We start from the raw sequence: 9,099 nt of genomic DNA on the forward strand, positions 1-9,099 counted from the left end.
TTTGTGGCCATATAATGAGAAGCTATAATTTATTTTAAACCCATAAATGCTACTTTAGAATAGTGAAATAGTGTCTCTTTGAAGCACAAAGATAATTGAATCCAGTTATAATATGTCAATAAACGTGTAGAGCATGAACAGCCTCTGAATAGTATCACAATATTTTGAGAATTATAAACGATGGGACTAATGTCAGAGATTCCTGTACCTAATTAATCACTCAGTTTAGCACTATCTTGAACTAGATCAGGGCAAGCAGTGACAATGAGAAAATGTACTGAAGACAGGGGATTCTAAAAGAGAGAAATTATACCGTTAGAATTATAGAATTATTTTTAAATCTCATAGTAGAATCAGTTCCAGGGGCATTATCCCCAACATTTATGCCATAAATTCCTCTTAGAGCACCCTGCCAAGTTTTCCAGCCTCCATGAAAGGAAACACAATGTCCCTTCCAGTGGTTCTCAACCTTCTGGCCCTTTAAATACAGTTCCTCATGTTGTGACCCAAACATAAAATTATTTTTGTTGCTATTTCATAACTGTAATGTTGCTACTGTTATGAATCATAATTTAAATATCTGATATGCAGGATGGTCTTAGGCGACCCCTGTGAAAGGGTCGTTCGACCGCCAAAGGGGTTGCGACCCACAGGTTGAGAACCGCTTCTGGGAGACAGACCAATTTTGAGATGGTTGAGTAGTTAGCTATATGTATGGGTTGGCAAAAGTAGGCTTACAGTTACATTGTGACATTCTTTTGTGTTCATAAAGCTATTGTAATAATCAAACCTGCATGTCTTTCCACACGAAAAACTGTAAACCTACTTTTGCCCACACACACACACACACACACACACACACACACACACACACGGTTTTTTAAAATATATTTTCATTGTTGGTAGTATTATAGATATTCCCATTCCCCCCCATATATATATATATATATGAAATCTACTTTTCTAAGCTTTTCCCAATGGGTTGGCACTGCCAAGTAAGAGAATAGGATTCATTCTCCAAACTCCTTCACCAACCCACCTTCCCTCCATCCATCTTCCTCTGTTTGTACCAGTCCTTTCTTTTCCATTTTTCCTCTTCTCTTTCTGAGGTTTAAAAGGGGGAAAGTATTCTGGAAGAATTTTCTTATGCCAGGGAGACAATCATTAATAAAAGAAACCCTGTCTGTGTACTTCTTTCTTGGATAAGTGCATCTATTGAGTATGATCTTTGTGAACAAAAGAACCAGTTGATAAGATTAACTTGCAAGAGGCAGCATAACATAATGGTTAAGTGCCAAGACTCTGAGCAGAGGGCCCATTTTCAAATTCTAGCTTTGTAATTTACTAGTTGTATGAGCTCAGGCAAGTGACTTAACTTTCCTACAATTGTCCTTGCTGCTACTGAGATCTAAATATTTAATACAAAGCATTTGGAGCAGTGCCTGGTACATAGTAAGCATTAATAAGTGTGAACTGTTAATGCTATAAAATAGATGAAGAAGAATTAGGAGAGGAAGGAAGATTAAAAAAGAGGAGATGGCATGATAGAGTGGAGAAAGACCCATATTCTGCGGGCTCTGGGCCTCCCATTTTTACTTAGCTTCATAACTGAAATTATTCATCTAAACAAGGTCTCAGCCAGGAGGATTTTAGCAAGTGCAGAATGAACAAGAGAATTCAGGGGACTGTACACAGTGCTGGGCAATGCTCAGTGCCCCTCTGAATAGCATTTAACATGTTTTGATTGGCTTTTATTTCATTCTTTTTAAAATTTTTATTTTGTGTTAATTTTTGTTTAGATAATATATTTAAATAATTCAAAATTCTAAGCTATCAACAGATGGACAGGGAAAATGTTATCCACTCACTTTGTTCCCTAACCACTGAGTTCCCTACTCTGGTAGCCACCAATTTTATCATAGTTTCAAATGAGTAACTGTTATTAGGCCACCAGTAGAGACTTACAGGTCTTTAATCCCAACTCTCCAATTTTGGAACTCTGGGAGAGCAAAGAGGCAGTTTAGAGATATGCTTTCAAAACGTGACTTTGTTACCTGTTCTTTCAATTCTTAACAGTGGGATAGTTATTTCCAGTGAATAAATCTTGGAGACTGGATAAATCTTTCGAGGATGCTGCCTTGTTGAGTTAACTTGTCAGGATTTCATGTATTTTATGTGGACTGTATACCTTATCTATACCGTAACGGAAAATCTCTCAAGAAGAAAAATCAGATATGTTATATTTCATGTAGCCTTTGATCTATGAATTTGTCTTAAAACTGTATTTCATGAAAAAAAAAGCAGCTCGATCCAGTTTTATCTATCAAACCTGGCTTCTTTAACAAAGTCGGAGGAAAGCAAATCATATTATGTGGGTCTGATTTGACTTTTCCAGGTAGGATATAGAAGGGTAAAAGGTCTCTGATTCTATCAAATATGCCCTGAAAAATAAATCTCGTGATTTGTTCATCTTCTCTCCATCTATCAAAATGAAACTAATAAACAGTCCCAGATGCAGTCGTAGAAAAATAAAAAAAAAACCACACACACGACATTTCCTCACATCAACCCAGTGGAAACTAATATTTATCAGAAAGAGTGCTGCTTGTCAATCTCCCCTCACACCCAACTCCATGACTTGAAGAAGAACTAACACAGGTGAAAGAGCAGAGTACAAAACTCATCTACTAGCTGAGCTTTCTGGTAAATATGTGGTTTAATGTAAATGTGAAAATGTGGACATACACTAGTGAATAGTGGCATACACCATGAATTACTCCATTCAAGTTACCTCATGGGGAAAAATGACTCTGTAGGTTTTGACTTGTCGTGAAAATGGTTCAGGGTGAGCTGTGTATGCAAGGCCATGCATTTTTACACATATGAGTCTGTAGAACAATTAGTACTATGGCACGAGGGAACTATAACATTATTTTGAATGAATATTTGTGTGTGTCACCTTCAGGTGACTTAATTGAGCTCTCTGTTTCAGTGATATGCTAGTTTCATTGGTTCCCTCTCCTTCATGGTGTCATTATAGTGCAATTGGCCAAGGTGATTCTCAGTTTACCAAAATTAAGATGGAAGTATACATTAGTCAGGACATTAATCATGCTATACCAGATGTACTGGTTAATAATGCAGACGTTTTTCAATAGATGGAGTTACACATATGTTGGTATATATGTGATTTGATATGTATGCTATTTTTTGTATTGACAGCAAGCTTAAAAACTTCATATGTCAAATTTACTGAAGGTGTTAACATCATAGATATTTTTAAGCTTAAAACTGTCGAATTTTGTGCCAAAAAAAAGAGCATTTGCGGGAAGTTTTAATTCATTACTTTATTTTGAAGAAAAGTGCTGCTGAAAATTATCATATACGTCGGGAAGCTTATGGTGAACATGCTCCATTGCAAGATACTTGTGAACGCTGGTTTAAATGCTTTAAAAGTGATGATTTTGACGTGAAAGACAAAGAACGTCCAGGTCAACTGAAAAAGTTTGAAGACCAACAATTACAAGCATTATTGGATGAAGATGCATGTGAAACTCAAAAACAACTTTCAGAAAGATTAAACGTTACTCAGCAAACAATTTCTGATCGTTTACAAGCAATGGGAAAGATTTTAAAGGAAGGAAAATGGCTGCCACATCAACTGAACGAAAGACAAATGGAAAACCGAAAAGTCATCAGTAAAATGTTGCTTCCATGGCACGAAAGACTTTTTTTTGCATTGAATTGACTGGCGATTAAAAGTGGATTTATTTTGAGAATCCCAAATGCATAAAATCATGGGTTGATCCAGGTCAACCATCAACATCGACTGCAAGGCCAAATCTCTCTTTGGAAAGAAGACAATGCTCTGTGTTTGGTGGGATCAGGAAGATGTGGTGTATTAAGAGCTTCTAAAACCAGGTGAAACCATTAATACTGATCGCTGCTGACAACAAATAATCAATCTGAACCATGCTTTGATCGTAAAACAACCAGAATGGGTCAGAAGACACGGCAAAGTAATTTTGCTTCATGATAACACACCATCACAAACTTCAAAAGCAGTTAAAGACACATTAACGGATCTTGCCTGGGAAATATTAACCCGCCGCCATATTCACCAGACCTTGCTCCCTCAGATTACCACTTGTTCTGATCGATGGCACACACTTTTTGAGCAGCACTTCAAAACATACAAAGAAGTGGAAAATTGGGTCTCTGAATGGTTTGGCTCAAAACAAGAAAAGTTCTATTTGGACGGTATCCACAAATTACCTGAAAGATGGGGGAAGTGTGTAGCTAGCGGTGGACATTACTTTGAATAAAGCACTTTTGACGTTTCTCTTGAAATTATCATGTTTTCTTTGATTACAAAATCCGAATTATTAACCGGTACACCTGGTATGTCTATAGAGGGTTGGCAGGGGCCATGATCAGGGGAGTCTCTGCTCCATAGGGTCACCAAGGGATCCAGACTATTGGAGGATCCATCATCTCATGGCTGCAATAGCTGGGGCACACAGGCCCACTAGTCATCACAGCAGGAGGAAGGATGCATGGATATCCTGCACCTGTGTGCTTCAGCCAGATTCACATGTTTACCAGATTCTGTCTTCTGGTCACTAAATATAAAACTGACTCCTCCTATCTCATGTGGAATACACTTGTCTCCTCCTCAAGACCCCCAGGAGACCTCTGTCTCTTATGATACAACTCAGGTTTATGTAGTCATCACATTGAACTCAAGCCCTCAGATTTCTGAGCGATTCACAACAGTCCTTAAGTCCGGTGTGAATGTGGTTTGCTTTGGTCTGGAGCCTTTAAAATAAAAATACAAGTTACTTTATATTTGCTCTTATTCTTCTTGGCCACCTCAGAAGTTTGCATTGAGTAATAGGCCCACCTTTGAGGCTGTACAACCTTTTCAGAACACTTACACTTCCTGTTTAAGGGAGTTTGAGAACCAATACTTGTTTGAAATATTCAATAGGCCATAGGATTTTTTTTCCCCCAGGTTTTAACTTCTTTGAACTACAAATCTCACAAAATTTATCAGATTATCTATTTTTATTCTAGTCATTTCAAAATTTTAAAAAATACAACCACAGGTTTGGTGTGAATATATATATATACACACACACACATATATAGTATATGTCAGATATTTTAGATATTTTGGCTTTTTCTCTCTGAATATTAGATAGTGGCCTTTTGAGAAAAATCTTTGCCCTTAATCTTATCCTTTTTTTCTGAGTTGCTTTACCTATTGTCAGATTTTACTGGGTTGTTGTATCCATAAGTCTGATTTTTCACCTGTGGCTACTTTATGCATTGAGAGGTCTCAACATTATGGCAACCCATTTGGATCCCCCTCTCTGCAGCAGGGAGCTTTTCTGTAACAAAACTTTGCTTTCGATCAAGAAAAGAAAAAAAAAAAGAGTTTTCAACATTAAATGTGTGAAAGCCAAAGTTTTAGTCTAACCTTTCCCACAAGTCTCAGCTTAAATTTTCCTTTCTCTATCTTATCTCTTCCTGTTTGCTTTTTCAAAAAACAGTTGACCTTCCAATATTACAAAATCCTGACTCCTGGACTCTTTCTTCTCCGTCATGTCTGCTTGCAAACCAGTCATTATTCCTCTTTATTTTGCAGTATCTTAACTATAGCCAGTAACAACCAGTCTTTCTCCAATGACTCAGGACCAGAGACTCTCAACCAGAGCATCATTGACATTTGGGCCGGGGAATTCTTTGGGGGGGGGGGTGTCCTGTGCATTGTAGGAAACTTAGCAGCGTGCTTGGTCTCTTGTCACTGGCACTCTCCCAGTTCTGATAAAAAATGTCTGCAGATATTGCCAGTGCTTCCTTAGGGGCAAAAATTGCCCTGGTCGAGAACCACAAACACATTAGAAATATTGTCTTCCTTATGAGTTATATATAATAGGCCTCATTTTTATTTAATGTTTTGTCATTGCAGCCTCTGATGTTATTTTCTTTGCTGCTGACACATGCCAAAAAATGTGAGATGTTTTAGGTTTTTGTTACAAAAGCACTCAAATTGTATTACTAATTTCTTTATTAGGCAGGATGACTCAGTGGCATAACATTAGTTTATTCTACTCCCATATTAAATTTACAGTGGGTGGCAGGGTTGGAGGTGGGATATCTCTGATCTACAGTCACTCAGGTACCCAGACTGAGGAAGGCTCCACTATGTTAAAATTGCACAATCTGGAATGTGCAGCCTTTCCCAGAACACCTGGAGATCTCTCTCCAAACTTCCTTTGTTTTTCCTGAAAATAATACCTGTCACTTCCACTCATAACTCATTGACCACATGGCACTGTCTGACCACAAGGGGAAGGAAAGTGCTATTATCATGCCCCAAAGGAGGGGAGAATAAGATATTGGTAAGTACTAGTAATATTTATCCCACTTTTTAAAAATCCTCACCGAGGTTATGTTTAGAGAGAGGAAGGAAGTAGGAGAGAGAGAGAGAGATATGACAGAGAAACATCTATTGGTGTCCTCCTGCATGCGCCTTGACCAGGAATTGAACCCACAACCTTTAGATGAATGGATGATGCTCCAACCAAATGAGCCACCCGGCCAAGGTTTTCACGGCTTTTTAATAATGGACTTATTTTAATTTTTATAGCTAACATAAAGTGAAATCGATTTACTTTGGGGGTATAGGTTCTATGAATTGTAGCTCATCTATTGGTGTCCTCCTGCATGTGCCTTGACCAGGAATCGAACCCACAACCTTTAGATGAATGGATGATGCTCCAACCAAATGAGCCACCCGGCCAAGGTTTTCACAGCTTTTTAATAATGGACTTATTTTAATTTTTATAGCTAACATAAAGTGAAATCGATTTACTTTGGGGGTATAGGTTCTATGAATTGTAGCTCATATACAGATTACTGAAACTATCATCACAATGAAGATACAAAACAGTTCTATCACCCCCAAAACATCCCCATAATGCCTCTTTATAGCCCCACACATCCCATGCTTAATCCCTACAATCACTAATCGATTTCCTATCACTATAGTGTTGACTTTTCCAGAATGTCATATAAATAAAATCATACTGTACATAGCCTGCTGAAACTGGCTTCTTTCATTCTGCATTATGTCTTTAATTCATTCATGTCATTGTGTATTGATAGTGCATTCCTTTTTATTGCCTAATAATAATCCATTGTATTCATGCCCCACAGTTTGTTTACCCATTTACCATTTGAAAGACATTTCAAGCCTTGAACCAGTAGGAAACTTTGGACCAGTATGAATAGAGCTGCTATGAACATTTATATACAGGGTTTTTTGGGTGTTTTTGTTTTTATGTACTGGCTTTTTTTGTATGTCTCTAGGGTGTAAATAGCAAAGAGTGGAATTGTTGGGCCATGTGGTAAGAAAATGTTTAACTTTATAAAAAATTGCCAAAATTGGTTTCCAGGGTGGCTGTACCATTTTCTTTTTATTACCACAGTGCATTAATCAGCTTGGGTTATCTTAACAAAACAGACTGGGTGGCTTACACAATAGAAAGTTTTTCTTTACAGTTTTGGAGGATAGGAATCCAAAATTAAGGTTCCAGAGTTTGTAAAACTTCTGGAACCTTTTGTTCAGAGCTCCCTCAATAGTGTGAGCTATTAGTGCTGGTTTACCTGATTCTAGACTGAGGCACCACTCCATGAGGGGAAATGGAATAGGCAGGATCAGTGCTTCCTCCAATTTTAGATTCTTGCTGATACCATCTCAGTAAGTGGTTCAAGGCTTAACTCATTTTTCAACTTGTTGCTTTAATTGGCTACTCAGACACCTGACGTGCAGTGTGCTCTCTCGCTCCCAGCGCACCTGAGTTCATGACAAAAGAAGCCCACCAGGGACTGAAATTAATCTCGAAGCTGTGGATCCCATGTCATTTCCTAGAAGCAAACTTGTAGACCAGCTTTCAGGGGAAGAAGGACAGCTGAGTCAGGCAAACAATATTATTGTTCATTTGTTTTTCGAACTCTACTGAATTTCTCCTAAATTCTAGCTGTCATAGTTGTCATCTTTTTGGTAACTTCCCATGGTAAGAAATGGTTTTGTAGTGGTGTCTGCTGTATCCCTACCCTATCATAAAATGGTTGGGCTTTACTGCATAAAAGCATACAAATGATGTAAATACAAATTTGATACCAACATCCCACCTACCATACATACTCATATATTTGTTGAACAAACTGACTGAATAAATGAATGAATGACCAGATAGTAACTACAGAGGGATCTCAATATTAAATCTTGGAGTGAGATGAGAGAGTATCAGTAAGCCAGATGTATTTAGTGATCGTGGAATCTGACAAGGAAAATAAAAAAGAAACAGAACAGCAGGTAGTAGATAGGAGAGAAAAAAACAACATAGGAAGTATAAAAGGCAATACGTTCTGTTTTTACCTAAAAAAAAAAAAATCAATTCTCTGTCTTCTGATTGATGTTTCAGAAAGCTTAATATGCTTCTGAAGAATAAGAATGGGAAATTGGAGAATGTCCCTAGAACTACCCTGCTGAGTTTCACCAAGTTGAGTTTGAATAAAATAAAATCAAAATCAAAGTATAGATATGTTTTATTTCCAATGGAAGCTAAAAGGTTTTCTCCTTTATTTTTTCCTCCATATATATTTTTACCCTTTAAAAAGTTAATACAGTATATTGGTCCATATTAGTCCTCTTTCTTCAGTAAAAAATAAATTTGACCACATTATCTTGGATATTTTCATTGTCTTGTCAACAACAACATGATAATTGGTTTGAATGTCTGAAAATCAAAGCCTTTTAGAAATGAGAGCCTTGATTTAGCCCCCCTAGCATGGCTCTCATTAAATCAGCAAGTACTGTGTAGTACAAATGCACCGATTCTTTTATTCATCACTGCAACCACCTCAGGGAGCCTGATTGAAAATGTACATGACAGATCAGGTAGGTAATGCTGTCACCCAAATAAAGAGAAACTAGAAAATGAGAGCAAGATAATATAAAATTTCTCATACAGAAATTAAGTAATCATTACTTGAATAAATTATGTATTTTAAACAATCCAAAATATT

This window comes from Myotis brandtii, unplaced genomic scaffold, assembly GCF_000412655.1.
Source record: "Myotis brandtii unplaced genomic scaffold, ASM41265v1 scaffold387, whole genome shotgun sequence".
Lineage (NCBI taxonomy): Eukaryota > Metazoa > Chordata > Mammalia > Chiroptera > Vespertilionidae > Myotis > Myotis brandtii.